We start from the raw sequence: 20,075 nt of genomic DNA, 5'->3' as shown, positions 1-20,075 counted from the left end.
GGAAGTGGAAGTGGAAATGGAAGTAGAAATAGAAGTGGAAGTGGAGGTGGAAGTGAGTTCTAAAACATGTTTGGTAGGATGATGGAATTGAGATATAATTTTTAATTAATATATCTTTGTAATAAGAAAATACCAAGATACCCTCAAAAAATATCTCTTCACCTCTCCTTCATCCACGACCAGCGTCCAGAGGAGCATTGTCGGAAAATTTTCTACTGACCAGCAAAGTCAAACTAATGACCAATCAAATTGAAACAAACTCATTCATCAGAAAATCAATCTCAGTTCTTCTCAATCAAACCCAGATTTGTCAAGAACTACAAAAACTAATCCTATATTCAAAGCATCGCAGCATCAAAACAACACAGAGCAATTGCTCAAAAATTATGACCTTTGTCTGTGATGAGCTTCAGCCAAACTAGTGGAGAAGGAGTAGGAGTATACGGAGAGGGACCAAGTTCATTATAGTCACAAATTGACAAGCTGCCACAACGAAGATCTGTAGTGGAGATGAGGCATCAAATCTGGGTTCACATTACTGGACGAGAAGAGAAGTGAAGGACATTGACAACAAAACTGAAGGGAGAAGACGACATGAGCACGAGACCGAAGGGAGAAGACGAGATTGAAGGGAAATGACCTGAGCTCGTGCTTCCGCTATAGCAACGAGGGAGTATACGAGATCAGTGACAAGAAGTGAGATCTGGTGGAGGAGAAGCCATGGAGGAATGCAAAAAAAAAAAAGAGATTAAAGGGGATGCTGGAGGGGAAGGCCATGACCGCTGGAAGTAGATGCCGGAGGAAGACATCGGAGGGGAGGATGGGTGAAAAGGTGGCCGTCGGTCATGGGAGGATAAGAAAGGTGAGGTTATATTATGATGGGTAAGTTTGTCAATTAATAAAACAATAGAGGATAAAATGGTCATAAAATTTCAGTTCTGAGAACTCATCTCAGTTCCATGGAGATAGCCAAGGAACCGAGTTCCATCAAATTTGATGGAACCCACTTCCACCAGGAACCCACTTCACACACACCAAACAGGTTAAATTTGGATTCCACTTCCACTTCCAATTCTTTAGGCCCAATTCCAACATACCAAACGTAGCATAAATGTGCTCAATAGGTTCTTTTAACTAATTCTCGACATCATACCAATAATTGGTGCCCAATGCAATAATCGGCTCAATATGGATCCTTTATTATATATATGCAAAACGGGCTAGATCAGTAAAGCCCAATTGTAAAATAAAACAGATCATAAATGTGGGACAAAATAAAATTACAAGGCCCAACTTTGAGTCCAATTCTTTTGTACAAAAAAAGTCCAGTTCTTAAAAATAGCGTCCCAAAAACAAAAGAATCAAAGCCCTGCATTCTTCAAGGGGGCTAGGTTTTGTCGACTAAGGGTGTGTTTGGATGAAACCAAATCGTAGTTTAAAAAAGTGATTCTGGAGAATAGATTCTGTGAAGAATAGATTCTGGAAAAAAAAAATTTTATGAAAAAGTGATTTGAGAAGTGAGAGTGTTGGATAGTTGTTATTAGAAGCACTTTTTATATATACAAATTACTAAAAAAAAGACACAAGTTAATATGATAATTACAGAAAAAATAAATTTTATGATATATTTTAATTTGAAGGAAAAAATTGTTAATAATATATTTTTTATTAACATAATTAATAATACATAAGATAATATAATTAATAAATAATTAATATGTATATATATTTATAAAATATAAGATTAAATATATTTATAAAAAAATATGTTTATAAAAAAAATAACAAGATACATATCCTATAGGCTCTCACACTCTCCCTTTTTTCTCCAAAAGCAAAAAATTTTTGCTTTTTCTAAAACCATGATTTTGGCCCAAAACCATGGTTTGTGCAAATTGGGTGGGTGTTTGGGTGACTTATCACCCAAACCATGGTTTGGGGTGTCACCCAAACGGTGCCTAATTTTATAATATCTGAGAAAAATTAAATCCAGTTAACTATAACAGAACCATATATGAGCGTACAGAAATGAACAATTGCTGGCCAACTTCATGCAAACTTGAAAATTCCCAAACTCTAGAGCGTAATTAATTATCTTACGCTAAACGAAATAGGATCGAACCATTATTATGTAATATAACCTCCCATAATTAATTAAATAGTACTGGCCTTGAATTTAAGAGAATTCTGGGGAAAAAAAAAGGATGCAAGAACAAGACTGGTTTCCTAATTAAGTGTGTAAATATTTTAACAACCGACGCCCGACTGATCCTAAGGCCCACCTAAATTAATCAAACTATCCAAATACCAAAAAAGGAAAAATGCAAAATTGCCTATAAAAGCACTTTCTTTCCCAGCTCTTTTTGGTCTAGTCTGTGTCATCGTACTTGTATTTGTTGTGCTCTTTGTTTTTGCCTTTTTAGAATCTATCGTACACATTCAGACATAAAAGTTTTCATCTTTATAAGTAGCAAAATACCAAAAGAGAAAAAATATCAATTAAAAAGATAAACGACAACATAGAAAAGACATGATGATAATTTTGTAAGTATTTTTAATTTTAAATGACTCAGGAACTAACTTGAATTAGCACTTTTTATATCGATTTTAATTGTGACGGACATAGAAAACATTTCAAAATAAAAAAAATTCCTTGTTTACATAATTATATTAGTTGGGTCTTAAATAACGGACATAGATTGTCTGAATTATGTTGGTTTTTAACTCTAACCCACGTAAGAACTCATTTCTAAATTCCTAAAGACTTCAATTGTTAAGATTGTTTGAATTGTATTACATTTGATGATTGTATTGAAAACCGTATAGCTCAACTACATTGCTTCTGGTTGTGTAATGAACTATTGATGTTGGTGTTTATTTTAATATTATAGGGGTGTTTGTAACCGAACAAATTAAACATATTTTTTTAAAAAAAAAAAATCATAATCTACATCAGTAATATTTAATGGTCACATGGCTTAGAGTATTGCGTCGGTTAAGGATCATATCCTACGTAGATACTCTCTAATAATTTCAAGCCGACATGGATAAACTTATTTACTACTACATTGTCATTATTTGTCTTCTCCATCCACCTAATTAATTATCGACATAAAATGTGCTTGTTACAGTAGTATTCTCTCTGTATTTATGACAGACACTTCTTTGAAAGTGTATGTTCTTTTTTATAAGGGACACTTTGAAGATGTTTAGACATTCAATGTATTTTTTTTTTCATATTTATCTTCAATTAATTAGGTGTTTCTCTCATCTATTTTTCTCACTTATTTTCTGTCATCTCCTTTTGACTTATTCTCTCTTCCACCCATATTTTTCATAAATAATAGTGTTTTTAAAAAATAAATTGTATTTTTTTTACATATTTATTGTTTCTAACAAATTTTAATAAATTTTTTTCATTAACGTGACCGAGTATGTTTTATAAGGTCTAATTTTTTGAATTAATTTTGTCTTTTTTTATAAGATCTAGTTTGAAGTTTTCTAAACATTAAATACACTTTTACCAATTTTACCCCAAATTAATTGTATTATTTTTTTCTCATACATTCTTTTTCATTTTTTTCTTGGAAGAATTACAATGAGGTTCTAAGAAAAAAAAATACGAGTAATTATTAGCGAGTCTCAATTATAAGTAAGAAGTTGTTATTTGCTACTTTAGAAACTTGTCATTACAAACTATTTTATAGTCAGTGAAAATTTTTAGTAATTATTTTTTTTTTACTTGAAACTTCATAACAGTTCTTCTTTTTATCTTGTTATTTGTCTCACGCCTGCCTTATTATAAATAAGAGCATATTTGGGGAACAAAAAGCACATACCTTACATAATACTCCTCTAATGTAAAACTCATTTTGTAATATAATTTTACACTATGAAATGAATATTATATTTAGGACTAGAAGAATAGTAGTTTTAACCAATGTTAGCAGATTTTGTAAATCACACCATTGAATCTTGTAAGAATAATAAGAGGTAGCAGTAGCGAATAAATGCATAGTTTGCAACTTAAATAATATGCTTGTAATAAATGGAGTACTACTGTTGCTAGATATGAATATGTACGGGAGGAGCAAAACTAATCTATTTTCTCTCGTACATTTATTATTTTTCTACCCGATAAATATATATAATCCAATATTTTAAAGAGATTATATCAAATTTTTTATAAAATAATTAATTCACCTCACTTCATTTATCTACTTAAATTAATTAAATAGCTCTCATAATATAGATAGTAGAAAATGAGTATTATTAATCAGCATCAATTATATAATAGTATTGGATAAACCTGCATGATTAATTTGCACCTTAACTAGTAAAGGAAACCACAGTGAGGTATCGAGTAAAGAATCTAATCACTAAAAGGTCCCAAATGACAGGAAAATATCACAAACTCTATTGTCATTTTCTCCGACATTAATACTTATTATATATACACAAATTATAAGACTTTTTAATAATTAGTAGTAGGATTCTTTTGTAAGATCACATTAGTAATTTTTCTTAACTCGTAAATGGAGAACTATAGAAGTGAAGAATGGAGGGGAGGAGGAGTAGAAGAAGAAGTAGAAGGCATCGTGGCTGTGCGGGGCTCATGCAACGTGAGGGGACAGGTGAAGCTCAACACTTCAACGTTGGAGTGCTGACTCTTTGGTCAACAACGCCTCTCCCACCTACTACCACCCAAATGATATGCCCTTTTCAGATGATTCAATGCCAATAAGTGTTGGATTTTCAAGAAATATATAAAAGCTTTTCTAATTAAGACACTATATGTATTGGAAAACTAGGTAGCTTTCGCCAAAAAAAGAAAAATTAGCTAGTTGAATCGGTCGCAAATATAAATGTCACGTCTACAATTTAAATGCCTTTTGTTTGTAATGGGGGTTTTGTCAATTGAATTTGTAATAATATTATTCAATCGATCTGCAACTTATTTTTCAAAAATTTTGCCATAAAATTAATTGTTTCTGCCTCCGGTCCTATAAGATATAGTTTGCAATGCAAGTTGCAGGAGGTAGTATTAATTATGTAGTTTGCATAAAAAAGTATTAATTATTTAGTCTCTATGAACTCTATAGTCCTGACTTATTGGATTCCTAAAATTTAACTTATCTACCTCAATTTCTCAAGTTCGAATATCCATTTAATCAGCCAATCCCTACGATAATGATAATAATAATAACTAGCATTGTTCCGCTAAATGATGAGGAGAGCTACTTGAATTGCAAAACACCAGTCATACTTTATCAGCAACTACATTTTTAAATAGTACCTCTGGTCCTAATTATAAGAGCCAGTTGACTAATTTGAGGAGATTAAGAAAGTAAGTTGAGTTAGTTATTTGTCCTACATAGGTGTCGTCTTTCCTAAAATATCCTTACTAATCAAGTGTATTGACTAGAACTATCATTGTTAGAAAGGCTACTTTAGAAAAAAAAAAAGTATAAATATGAGAAACAAAATGGATTGGGGTCTTATATTTAGGACCAAAATAAAAGTCAAACAGGGTCTTATATTAAGGATTGGAGGTAGTATATTATTAACGAAAAGCCTCATTCAATACTTTTTTTTATGTATTTTCTTCGATATTTCTCTATCACTTTTTAAAAAAAATTTACAATCATCATTTGATATACCCTCTTCAACCTCTTCAGAAACTAACATAATGCTCAACATTAAATTCTTTATAATAATTGATAAAATATGCACGACTTTTTTTTTTTAGAATATCATGTTGTCTCCAGCGGGCCACTCTCATAATTATGCCTCATGATCATGATTTATCAAAGATAATATTGAAAGTTATAAACATTTTTGACACTAAACTATTTTTAACTAATTTTTTAATATTGATAAAATAATTAATTATTACTTATAATAAGTAAGGAGAAATGACCCCTGCATTCAATGCTAATAACCGGAAAGCCATACGCATAAGCTATTATTGGATAGCGATATTAACAAACCCGACACTTGCATTAATTGATAGTATTGTTTATTAATGACCGTATTGGTCCATAGTTTGAGTCTAATAATCAGTCCGCCCTAGCTATTTTCATAGGAAAAATGACTATAAAATACCTTATGAAAATTAAAAAGACAGAAAAAGAACTCAAATAAGTAAAATGTCCAAATGGTCATCAGGTATCAATTTGAGATTTTAATATTTTGCTAGAGTGACTAAAATGCCCATGAAGTGAGAGAAAAAGCTGCTGAATATGAAAATACTCAGAACAGAGCAAGATATTGAAGCAATACACAAAGGATGAAAGAGAAAAAGAGGAAGCTTGGAGCAACACGTTTAACGCTGGAAAGAAGAAAGTGTGAGTCATTTACCTTTCGAAATGCTATTATCTTACTCCTCCAACCATCATCATTTTGTAGACATTCTTCATTTGGATGGATTTTGCTTGAGTAAGTGGCTTTGTAGGAGGAGAAGGAGTGAACGTTCGGTATTATGTAAGTGAGTAGAAATTGATGATGGGGTTTGGGTTCTTCATTTTTGTGGCTTCTTCATCATTAAAGAGAGACAGGTTTGTTGGTGATCACCAAAGATAGTATGATATACTTTCTTTTCATACATAACCAAGGAGGCAAGTTATAAATTACGAGGAGCATTGGCCAAGTACTATGTGTGCTACTAAGATTACCATATGGGTTAATTCTGTCCATACAAAGCCCTAGCCGAAGGTTTCTTGGCTAGCTCCCAAATTGAGGAAATTTTTTATCTATTGTTTTCCATTGAGGAGAATTTGCTAGGTGACGAAGCTTTCCATCACATATTTTCTCATCGAAATGCCATCTCAAGTTCTTTACATCTGTGGCATTAGCAAATAGATGCCTAAATCATGGTATTATTGGAAGATACCACAGAACCTTCAAAAGAGAACCTTTGGTCATCTCATTGTAATCACCATCATCTTTCCTCACTTTGTATCTTGAAGTCCTACATTTAGGACACTTATTCAACCTTTCATAATTATTTCTGAATAATATGCAGTCATTAGGACACGCATGTATCTTCTCATATTTGAAACTCATCGGACACAAAATTTTCTTTGCCTCATTATTCGTTTCGAAAGTGAATTCCCTTTTGGAAGAATATCACTTAGCGATTCAAGTAATTCCGTGAAACTAGCATCAATCCAACCATTTCTTGCCTTTAAGTTCATCAGTTTCAACACAGTTGTCAACCTTGTGTAATCATCTTTGCACCCTGGGTATAAAGGCGTCTCTGCATCACTACACAAAATTTCAAAAGTGGGAGAGAACTGTGTAGAGGATTCAGACCTTATATCACGAAACATATCTGAAATTCTATCACTAAAGTCTTCATTCACAACCTTCTCCTTTACAAACAATGTAGTCTTTCTAATTTTTCCATGCCATATCCAATTTGTATACCTCAAATTTATCCCATCACAGATAAGATGCTCTTTGATCTCAAAAATACTCCGTCGACTATTGTTTAAATATTTGACACAAGGATAATAGTACAATCCATCTCTTTTACTAGGGGCATTTCTCTAAGCAAACTCATGAAACTTTTCAACCCCATCCTCATATTCCTTGCTAATTCTCTACAGAGTCAATGAACATAGTTGTCAAGCTCAATTCTAATTCCTTAATTCAAATATTGAAATAATAAAATTATTAAATGCTAGTTAATAAATTAAAATTGACTACCACTTAATTACAAATTAAAGGGAATGTCTCTTTTTTAAAAATAAAAAATTTGACAGAATTTTCCCTTAACAACTATGTACAAATTAAACACCAAATTAGAAAAAAAAACTCTAAATTTTTAATCAAAATTAAAATTTTCTCAACCTCTATTTATCTTATTAAATATATTATAATAAAAAAAGTAAAATATATAATTATTTTTAAAAATTATATTAAGTAATTTCTTAAAAATTAGTATATATAGTAAATGAACGAAATGTTAATAAATAAAAAAATCAAACAAACATATATAAGTTTTGTGAAATAGTTAAACAAAAATTATTTTAATCAAAAAAAAACTATTCTTCATAACATATTTCAACATGATAAATTTGAAGAAATATAACAAATAAAACCAAAATAAAAATTCAATTTCAAGCCAATTCAATAAATAAATATTCTTAAAATTAAAACTTCTGAATCCAAAACGGAAACACAAATGATATCTATTTGCAATAAAATTTGAAACAATACTTTATCATCAATTAAAGTTATAACGAAAAAAAATACAAAATACCAAACAAATTATTTATTACTAAATTCTCAAATTTATTACAAAAAAAACTACCAAAAATTTGAAATAAATATCAAAAAATTATAAAATAAAATCAAAAACTTCAAAACTAATCAACTTCAAACATTTAAACATATTTCTAATACAGTATATAGGAAGGAATTGAGGTTTTCTCACACCAAATGCCCACCAACCAACGGTTCAAGCACATAAAAAAAATGTAAAATCAACAATACAAGCCAACCACAATGTAAAACTAACAAACCCATTTGAAATACAACAGATTTTTATAGTCAAAACATTCAAGAAACCAAGAAAAATTGAAAAGAATGAAAGAAGAGGATACTCACAAAATAGAGATGATTCAAATGCGAAAAGAGGAGCATTCAAATGGCGGTAGATGGTGGCAAGACACCACAAGCTGAATGGAGAAGTTTAAACGGCAGGGGAGTGAGGGGAATGGCTGGTAATGGAAGTTTTTTGGTGGTGAGACAAAGGGGGACCACGACGCAACTGAAATGAAAGTGAAAATGAGAGAAACCGAACGTGCTGTGTAGGGTAACTTTAAAACTTTCCACGGCGGTTTTCCTAATAACCACAGTGAAAAATCATGACTTAATCAACTTATTTACAAAAATACCACTACCTTTTTTTCCACGTCGTTTTTCTGATTAACTGTCGTTATTTGGTGACGTTAAAAGTTTTTTTTTCTAGTAGTGTGAGGAGGGTTTAGATTGAGTATTTGATGAAGATGAAATATTGACATATCAGAAATGAAAAAGTGGTGGCCAGCAATTACGTGTGAGAATTACTTGCAAATATTATGGTTAATGTTGTTAAAACCAATAGTCTAGTTGTGAAATCATATGCTGAAGTTGTCAATGGAAGAAGAGTGTGTGCATGTTCAAATGTCATGCATATTGATGAAAACTGATTGTTAGGGAACTAAAATTTTGATTCATGGTTGTTTGTTGTAGGTTGTAAATCTTATTACATATTTTGAAAAATTATGTGCAAATAGATTAAAAATAGATTGCAAAACTCGTTATAAAAATTGTTATTTTCATTTCACAAGTTGTTATTTATGTTACATATTCAATAAAATTGTATGCTTAAAAAACAGATTAAGATTAAGAATGGTTTCAAATAAACAAGTTGCAAATTGTAATGTACAAAAATAAAATAATTATTAAATAAAATAAAATAATGATTTATTATTAAGTTATAAAAAAAAACAAGACAACTTTCCACCGAAATCGGTGGAAAGTTGGAGGGCAATTGACTTAGAGAAGAAGTTTAGGGAAGTATTAAATGAGAATGGAGAAAATGAGGGAAGAGTATTAATGAAGGGGAGGGGAAAGAAAGAGGAAACGACGGATGGAGGTAGAAAAAATGGGAGGAATAGTACAAAAAGAGCTGAAAAACAATGGAGAAACATTAATGAAGAAGAAAACAAAGGGGGAGGGGCTTTTGACAGAAGGAATAGGATGAGGCATATGTAGAAGAAAATTGATGAAGGGAATTAAATGCGAGGATATTAAATACATGCAACCTTTATCTTCCCTTCATTGTGCGTGAGGAGTAGAGAAAGAGAGAGTGAGCTGAGTTGCAGAATACGGGACAAGTTTTGGATATCATTTAGGTACACAAAACTACTTCTTTTTATCATATTTTCTTTAAGAATACTTTATATATATTTAGAGCTTTATATTATTAGTTTCATTATCAAGTTTAGAGAAAATTTTACCATTTAGATATGAAGTAAATATAGAGTTTTGACAATGTATGACTATAAAAATTTAAAGATACATTATTAAGAAATTTTAATCGGTTTATATTTGTTCAATGACTGTTTTGAGAATCTTAAATTGAGATTTTAGTTGAAAAACTTGTTATTTAGACATATAGCATGTTTTTACTGATTAAATTTAAGTTAAATAATTTATTTGAGTTATTTAATATATTATTGAGGTTTTAATCGGTTTAAATCTTGAAAAAGTAAATATATATTTTTTAAAATAATGTTTGAAGGCTTGAAAAATTGTAAATTGAGAATTTTGTGAAATTAGATAAAGCTACAATTTGTTTATAATTTAAAAAAGAAGTTGTTTGGTTTGAGGAAAAATTTTAAAGGAGACTATGATAAATAATTCAGAATTTTAATATAAAATATTTAGATTTTGGGTAATAAAAATATATTTACTTAAGTTGTTAAATTTAAATAGCCTTATATGTAAATTATATTTTTCAAAATAATATCATATCTATTGTAAGTGCCTAGATTTGGGAGATTTAATATATTTGTGTAATTTTGGTTTAGAGGGTAGTCTTAGAATTTTAGAGTAGTTTTGAAGTACTTTTAAGTTTTATATTAATAAATATTTATGTGCAATTTTGTAGATCCTTGAGAATTTTGAAGTAAACTTTGTGTAATTATTTGTAAGCTAAATAGTACCAGGTAACTCTGAAAATTCTTTCTTGTACATGTGAGTTGTGTATGATTATATTGTGAATTTACTAATTTTTATATTACTGAAATATAATATTATGATTTTTTTTAAAATAAATGTTTTGGTATGTTACCTGATTTTATTAAGATTTATTGCTAGTAATTATGATCAATATTTAAATATATTAATAGCTATGAAATTATTATAAGTTGCTATTAAATGGTATATGAATTTTATTGCTATCTTATTTTAATAATATATTTGAGAATATATTTATGATGTACCATTATTTGCATATGACATGTATTGTTGGGTTAAGGATAGAAGGAGATTGCATGGATATAAATTACCACGTGGTACGCCATCACTCAGTACATAGTGGATGGCACTTGTCAGCCCCTTCTTCCATGTTTTCCTTTGGCCGGGAATTCATTGGAGTTGTGGGACATGTGACACCTCCCTATTCACAAAGAACGGGAGTCATAGTTCGAGCTTGAACTATATATCTTTGGCCAGATATATCTCTAGTATCGGTGAGTTTGGAATAATTCAGTAAAATGGATTAGTTCCTATCAGACTATGTGTTAACCTATGACTCCAGTCAGCGGTATAAGGGTGAACAATGATATAAGGGAGGCAGCATATTGCATTATTTTTGGACATATTAAAAAAATGAAATTGAATTGAATGTATCAAATTCGTGATTTTTAATATACACATATATACAGACATATAAGCAGATTTTTTATTATCATATATGGTTTGCTTGTATAGGTTAGAATTTCAGTAGTTACTGAGACGTTTGATCTCACCCCCTATATTAATAATTTTCGGCCAAAGGATCTAGTAGGAATCAAGGGAAGGTACCAACGGTGTGAGCCGTGAAGGCTTTTGTGCTCCTCAAGCACGTGCTATATTATATTTTTATTTGCCATGACTATAAGACTTTAATAGTTTATTTTGTTATTATGTTAGAAATATTTTGAAATTATGACTTGTTTGAAGTATTAGAAATATGTATGGACTTTTAAATTAAATATTTTGTTCCGTATATTGATATAATTATGTGAGGTGTTACACAAATCTCATTAAGCAATTGATAAATTTCACTACGCAAGTTGTTAATGCCATTAACATGTTTAATAAAATTTGTGTGCAAATAGATTACGAACAAGTTGGAAAACTTGTTTCGAGAACTGACACTTTCATTTCGCAAGTTGTTATTCACATTACATGTTTAGTAAAATTATAAGTAAATGGATTAAAAATGGTTCCAAGTGAACAAGTTGCAAATCCCCTAAAAACAAGTTGCAAATCCCATTAACTAAGTAGTACATTTCACTACGTAAATTATGAATCTCATTACATATTTAGTAAAATTTGTGTGTAAATAGATTAAGAAAAAGTTATAAAACTCATTACGAGAACTGTCACTTTCATTTAACAAGTTGTTATTAATGTTGTATGTTTAGTAAAATTGTGGGCAAATAGATCAAAAATAATTCCAAATAAACAAATTGCAAATTTCTTGAAAAAAGATTGCAAATCTCATTAAACGAGTGGTAAATTTCACTAACAAGTTATGAATCCCATTACCTGTTTAGTAAAATTTTGAACAAATGGATCAAGAACAAGTTGCACCACCACTTTTTCATTTCTGATACATCAATCTTTCATCCTCATCAAATACTCAATCTAAACCCTCCTCACCAACAAACCTGTCCCTCTTTAACGATGAAGAAGCTACAAAAATGTAGAACCCAAACCCCATCATCAACTTCTACTCACTTACATAATGCACACGTTCACTCCTTCTACTCCTACAAATCCACTTACTCACAAGCAAAACCCTCCCAAATGAAAAATGTCTACAAAATGATGATGGTCAGAGGAGTAAGATAATAGCATTTCAAAAGGTAAATGACTCACACTTTCTTCTTTCCAGTGTTATCTTCCTCTTTTTTGCTTTCATCTTTTATGCATTGCTTCAATATCTTGCTCTGTTCAGAGTGTTTTCATATTCAGCAGCTTTTTCTCTCACTTAATAGGCATTTTAGTCATTTAAGCAAAATAAGAAAATCCCAGATTGATACCTCATGACCATTTGGGTATTTTACTTATTTGGGTTCCTTTTTTGTTTTTTTATTTTCATAAGGTATTTTATGGTCATTTTCCCATTTTCATATTGCACACCAAAAAATTTCATCTATTTCCTTTTTTTGTAGTTACAAATTATCAAGTGCTAAATTATATATTTAGCCATTTAAATTTATGTTAAACTTCAGTTTAGCCCCTTAAATTTATAAAGTACGTATTTTATGTTCCTTAATATTAACAATGTAAACATGAATTTATTGACTCTGCATTTTTTGCTAATAAGATTAACAGTGTAAACATGAATTAAGGAATTGAAAATACACTTCATCAGCTTAAAAGATTAAATTGAAGCTTAATATAAATTCAAAAGCCTAAATATATACTTTCGCTTATTATCTAAGTGTCAAAGCTTATATTGATATTGATTTTGATATAAATATAAAATAAGAAATATTCAGGTTAAAAAAACTAGTACTAATATTTATATTCAAGCGTTATTGAGATTCCATGAGAATTTCAGTTGGAAAACACCAATGCAACCTAGTAATAGAAATTAACTAGGTAATTTTCTGTTAGTCATGCGGAGGACTATATAACAATTTAAAATTTTAACATTTATCTTTAACATATATAAGTCCTTGCACAAACAAAATATTGGGAAAAAAAAAAAGGTCTATAGAAATCTTGAGAATTAAAAATATATAATATTATGAAATATTTAAAATACCAATCAAAATTTTCTCTTTCTGAGCCCACAGGAAGCATTCTGTCGGAATTGCAACGTCAAAATTTCCGGCGCGGGGTCTCTCCATTTCTTTTACATCCATTTCTCTCCACTTCTCTAATCTTGACCCTTTATATAATCTGCGGCTAAAAAAATGCAAAAACATATGACATTTAATACCTTTGTATCACACCCTATAAAACTCCCTCCCTCCCCACGCTTTCTCTCTCTATTCTTTTTTTTTTTTTCTTTCTCTTACTCTCTCTCCTGGCGGGTTTTTAGCTTATATTTATAAAAAGGTTTTAAACCTTTTTTTAAAACACTATTACTCTATTTTTATTTATAAATCAATTGTAGAGAAAAAGATTGTTCCTAAATATAAGTCACTTATTAAGTAATTAATAAATTTTTTTAATGTTGTCCTATTGACTTAATAAATACAAAGAGTAATAAAGTGAATAGGTGATAAAACATATTTTTAATACCTTTTTTAATAAGGCAAATGTGAAAAAAAAATTATAAATTTAATGCATCTCTTGATTTACAAGTTTGGAATACAAGTGATTTATAAATAGAGATAAAATGGTATAATTTTTTAAAGTGCAGGACAACATATTAATTTATTTATCACTTTCTGAAATATTGCATTAGTCCACTTTGTTTTTTCTGAGCAACACGCCAATACCATAAAAACAATAAAATTGTTATCTTAAAAAAATTGTCATTATTTTTTTTTTGCTAGCAAAAAATTGTCATTATTCTAAACTTAAGAAACAAAACAAGTAAAACAACAATTTTATACCGCCTTCTTTTAACTGATTTTTCTACTATCTTAATTGAATGTCGTGCAACTTTTTTATAGTTTTATTGTTTTTTTGTGTAAAATTTTTATTATTCTAATTTTTACCTATAATTAATAATATGGAGTGAGAATGTAGAGAGAGAACAGAGAAGAAGATTAAAAGGGAGGAGAGAGTAGAGAGTGAGTGCACAAAAAAAAAAAAAGAAATGGAAAAGAGAAGTTTTATAGGGTGTGATGTCAGATATGAATGCCATGCGCCTTTGCGTTTTTTTAGCCGTAGATTAAATGAAAGGTGAGGATTAGGGAAATGGAGGGAAATGGAGGAAAAAAGAAATGGAGAGGCCCTGTGCCGCAAAATTTTGTCCAAAACTTCTGCCCCGTGAACGCTGTTTCTCCCGGCACGGAATGTCTCCACTGCAGATTCTCTCCATTTAATTAAAACGCAGCGTTAGGGTGAAAAACAAAATCTGGGCCGCCTCGTTATGCAATGACGTTGAACCGTTTATTGCCATTTCATTTTAGCCGCCGTATCTTTTCTCTCTCTCTCCATTGTTGCCCTCAGTCCTCACCCGTCAACCCCATTGTCGTCGGCACAGTGGCTTACGGTTCTCTTCCTTCACCCATCTAGCCGTCCTCATACCATTGGTAATTAGTCATGATAGAGTGGCCTCTTCATTCATCTATCACCCATCACGGTCCTCTTCATCCGATAGAGATTTCTGAATGTTCGGGCTCTTCATCATCCTTGTCTACTGTAGTATTCTTTGAAACATGATACGATGAGATTCGTTCTCTTCCAAGGCTGATGAGATGAAACAACTTCTTGGAATAGAGGATCTTTGTTCTGATTATCTCCACATGCCATTTATTCATTTTTGAGGTGGTCGAGCTTGATAGTTGATTTTGTGTATTCCCGTTTGATTATTAACTAAGACCTCGTTTTGGTTTGATCTGATGCACTTTCTCGGGACATTTTCTCAAATTTTTTTTATCCAAACGGACGGCCTCTAAAATATATATATTATTATCATTTCATCGAATGGCTCTGGGGCTTTTATCACTTTTTAACTTGATTTATGATACAAAATGTGAACTACAGAGGTGGGTATAGAAAGAAGGGAAACCAAAACGGTTCCCTTCTTTATTATTTTTCTGGTTAAAAAGATTATAAGAAGTCACCAGCCAAAAACTTAAAAAGGATGAATATAAACCAACAAACCCTCCTTTTCTCCTATGATTTCTTCTCACATGCCACTTGTGAAGTTTTTTGGAGGCAAACCAAGGAGATTCTCGTTCTGATGAAGGAACACGAGCAGCTGAAGTATATTCATAGACGGCATCCAGAATGGAAAAAAGAAAACCTGACCAGTTTTGTTTTTCACCCTAAACGCTGTGTTTTAATTAATGGAGAGAATATGCAGGAGACATTCCGTGTCGCTGTTTCTCCTACTCTTCTCTTGATGCTTGTCTCTTCATTAAATGGCAAACGTAATTATATTAGTAATTTTTTCTTATCATTCTTTAAACTCCTCCTTTCTTTTTTGGAGCAAACTTTTTCCTTATCTCTCAGTATATTCTCTTGGGGTTTGGTCTCATATTTATGAGTAATTGTGTGACAAACAGATAATTATATTATTTATAGTAAATGTCCTAATTTTCGTGTTGATTATATTTTGTCGCAACATAGCTCCTAGATCATGGACCGACCAATTTTTTATTAAAAAAAATACTTTTTATATTCATTATGTCAAGTTATTTAATTATGTATAATTATGTGTTGTCTTATTTTTTCCAAGTGAATTTATAATTTAATGATGGTATTTCAAAAATATAACACATGGCTATGTGTTACTGAAGGAATTGACATAATGGATACAAGTAATTTAAGCAAAGTATTGTCCTATTTGAAATGACATGTGTTGTATGAATATGTTGACGTGTAATGAACATTTTCTTTTTTCGTTTTTTAGCTGAATAATAATTGATTTAAAATAACGTACACTTTCAATATTATTACCTCCATTTAATTTTGTTCTTTGAAATTTGAAACTAGTAGTTTTTATCCTGAAAATTCACTTTATTTTGTTTTCATCCCTCAAATTTGAAATAAGTGGTTTTGGTTTCTAAAATTTGATTTTATTTGATTTGTCTAAAGATTTTTAGTCTTTAGAACACTGCTTTTGATTCCTAAAACAAAAGTCAAAATCAAAACAGGGTCAAATTTTAAAAACCAAAATTACTGATTTTGAATTTTAGGGACCAAAACAAAAGTGGGGGAAATTTCATGAACCAAAGATGATACTAATTAATCCTTTTAAATATGGATAATTTTTCTTTTCATTTCCAAACAAATTTAATAACTTAACCACCTCTCCTGCTGAAGTGGTTGAAAGTATGTTAAAATAAAAATTCTGTGGAATATCTTAGTTTGCATGATTCTATGGCTTCCATATATAAAAGCTTTCTCCTTATTTCCTTGTATTTGTGTTTATAAACTTTCGTGAATCAGATTTAATTCATCTACTAAGAACCTTGGCATTGAATCCCTTCAATATAATCACCTACTTAAGAGACAACCGATGAAAGTGTATCCACCAATGGCTCTGTAGCTAGCCTAGTTGACATAAATGCTCTTCTACAGGTGGGAGGTCGTGACTTTGATTTTGCTTATAATCTGACTCTGCTTATAATCTCACACCGTCCGTACTTATCTATCTAATTTTGGAAAAAGTCTATACAGTAATTATTCACGTACGCCAACATGAGTCGATTATGATGAAATGAATCTTAACTATTAGTAATTGGCTATTTTGAAAAGCCATATATATTTTCCCTAGTAAGACTAACTTTCTGCGTAATAATAACTAATTAAGCTTTTTGGTCTCAGCATTCATTCTTCTTACTCCCTCACAGCCAAAAACCCGAAGGAGATATCAGAATGAGCATTGTGGCACCACAGTATGTTCTAATGGAAGCAACTTTGTTCGAAACATCATCGGGGTATTAAATATGGTTATCTATCCTACAAAAACATATATCGTGGGCTTTATGTTGCTCTAGTGAAAAACAGCACCTTGTGCTGATGTGAACCAAAATGTCAAGTTACGGGATTAAAATATCAAAATAGTGAAAGCAGCAAATGATAAAATAAAATGCAAGTGACAAACATAGCTCTTTATTCCATATCACAACTAACATGAACAAGAAGAAAACACTGACAGAAATAGCTAGAGAGTATAACTCTAGCAAGCCATAAATTTGTTTTTACATATAGAAGAATTTGTACCCTTCAGTGCACGTAATTACTTTCAATGCTCTTAACATCTAAAACGCCCGCCCGCAGGTCATCTCTCAGTTAAGATCATCTGCAGATCAAACAAAAAAGCTTTAAACTTGAATTTGAAATTTAAAATTACTTCTCTCTCTTTCTCTTTCTCCCCTCTAGAGCGAGAGACACGTACTGATCTGCAGAAGACCTGCCCAGTCCTAAAATCTCGGGGATAGAGAGACGTGCAATGGAGTTTTCATCATCATGGTGAATTCCTGTTTCTCAGTCAAATCAACATCTCCATCTGGGGATTTCCACTCGAAATTCCAAATCAAGTTGGCCACAAAATATTCCATATGAAGTATGGCCAAGTTGTTGCCTGGGCACATCCTCCTTCCCGCCCCAAACGGCATCATCTTTATCTCCTTCGTCCCTGTGAAATCAAACGCCTCCACCTCATTCTTCTCCCTGTTCAGGAATCTCTCTGGCTTGAACTCCATTGGGTCCTCCCACACCTTCGGATCCCAACCCATTTGGGCCACCATGAAATTCACAGTTCCGTTCTTGGGCACCAAGTGATCATTCAGAACCGCGTCCTTCGTCACAGAGTGCGGGATCAGAACTCGACCAGGAGGGTGTCGCCTCAAGCCCTCCAGGATCACGGCCTTCAGATACGGAAGCTTGCCTAAATAAGCTTCATTGACCATCCTCTCCTTTGAGTCTCCCATCACAGATTTGATTTCGTCGTAAAGGCGTTGCTGGAGCTGTGGGGTACTTCACCAAGTTGGCCATGATCCATTCCAGTGATGTGGCTGTGGTGTCTGTTCCTGCATTCAGAAACTCCGAGATCAAATTGACGATTTCATCTTCTTCAAGCTTCGCTTCTCCTCAGGCCACTCTAAATCCAGCAGAGTATCCACATATGCCACTATCACTTCTCCTTTCTCGTCCTCTTTTGCTTTGCTCAGTCTCTCTTCCTTGACGAGCTTCCTTGCTCTTATCAGAGGAACCATCACGTCGGCTTGGTCGTTCCGTAGTTGCATGAACTCATCCCATCGTTTTCGCAGCAATATCTTTGCCATTTTCGGCCAGAAGTTCAGCATCAGGAACCTGTTGTACCTCAAAAGTATAGTTCGCTGAACACGTTCGATCTCGCTGATTTGCTTGTCGGACAGCTTCTCACCGAAACACATGAAAGCCAGCAAGCTGAAGATGGCATGCAGAATATGGTCCATGAGTTTGATGCGGTTGGAGGTTTCGCAGTGAACCCTCAGCTTTTGGACGAGCATGTCGGCCACCCACCGGCGGGTACCGTAGAAGGACTTGATCCGGGCGGGGTGGAGGATTTCGGCGGTGAGGTTACGGCGGAGGGCACGCCAGGTGGGGCCGTAGCCGGAGGAGCTGATGTTGTGCTGGTGACTGTTGATGATCTTGCTGGTGGCGAGGGCTTTGGGACGGTCACTGAAGACGGCGCCGTTCTGAACAAGGGCTTGGTAGGCGAGGGATCTGTCGGCGATGAAAATGGCTGGAAAGAAGCCGATGGGGAAGGTGATAATGGGACCGTACTTGGCATGAAGACGAAGAAGGAGAGGCTCGAGTTTATTGAAAGATATGCGAAGAAACAAGAGGGTGCCAACAATGGGGAGAGGACCTGGAGGAAGACGATGTGATTTCTTGAGCGAGGGGAAGAGAAGAGTGAGAAGTGGTCTTATGGAAAAAACAGAGAACGAGAGAGACGACGCCGATGACCCAGGCCTCCATGATCACTATTGATGTTTCAGATCAGAGACGATGAGGCACGCTCTTCCTTTTTGCGCCTAACTATTATAGATCTCGCGGCTTCCCACAGTGGGAGATTGCTTTTCCCTTGGGTCTTATAAAAATTTGGAAATGAAAATAAGTGGCCCTACTTTATTTGACACAATGTTTTACTCCTCATACTATTTTCAAACAAAAAAATATATAATTATTTTAAATAATTTATATCAATACTGAATAATTTAGTTATTTTGTTTAATAAATTATAAGAATTAAACATATTTTTCATGCATTAGATCGGGTACACAATTTATATAGCATGAATCCACACTTTTGTGTATAGTGAGTCCAATAGTCCATCTATAAATTATAACAATATATGTTGATATTAATATATTAGTGATAATTACGTTTTTAGGGGTGTTTGGAATTAAAAAAAAGCATTAAAAATATTTTTATACAAATCGAGAAAACTTTTCTTACATATTATTTCATATACTGTAAAATATTTTTAAAATCACATTTTAAATTCCATCTAAATAATCCAAATACCCTCGAAGTTGGAAGAACGTAGACTTTTCTCACTCCCTCTTCCTTGTCGTACAAATTTTTTATCGTGATTTTGCTAATGAAGAGTCCCTTCATTGTAGTTCGTGGAAATTAAACGACGAACAATCCATGCATTGAGATTCTTGCCTCTTGTAGTAATCTCA

The 20,075-nt window shown here is 32.2% G+C and overlaps 1 pseudogene; it reads right to left on the bottom strand.

Moving 5' to 3' along the window:
- Positions 1 to 17,699: 17,699 nt before the first annotated feature.
- On the bottom strand, positions 17,700 to 19,380 carry LOC114718058 (cytochrome P450 89A2-like; annotated as a pseudogene).
- Positions 19,381 to 20,075: the final 695 nt, after the last annotated feature.

This window comes from Neltuma alba, unplaced genomic scaffold (genome assembly GCF_004799145.2).
Source record: "Neltuma alba isolate B1F8T4 unplaced genomic scaffold, ASM479914v2 tig00011795_pilon, whole genome shotgun sequence".
NCBI classification, from domain to species: domain Eukaryota; kingdom Viridiplantae; phylum Streptophyta; class Magnoliopsida; order Fabales; family Fabaceae; genus Neltuma; species Neltuma alba.
Note: the sequence above shows the minus strand (reverse complement) of the source record. Positions and strands in the feature narration are given on the sequence as shown.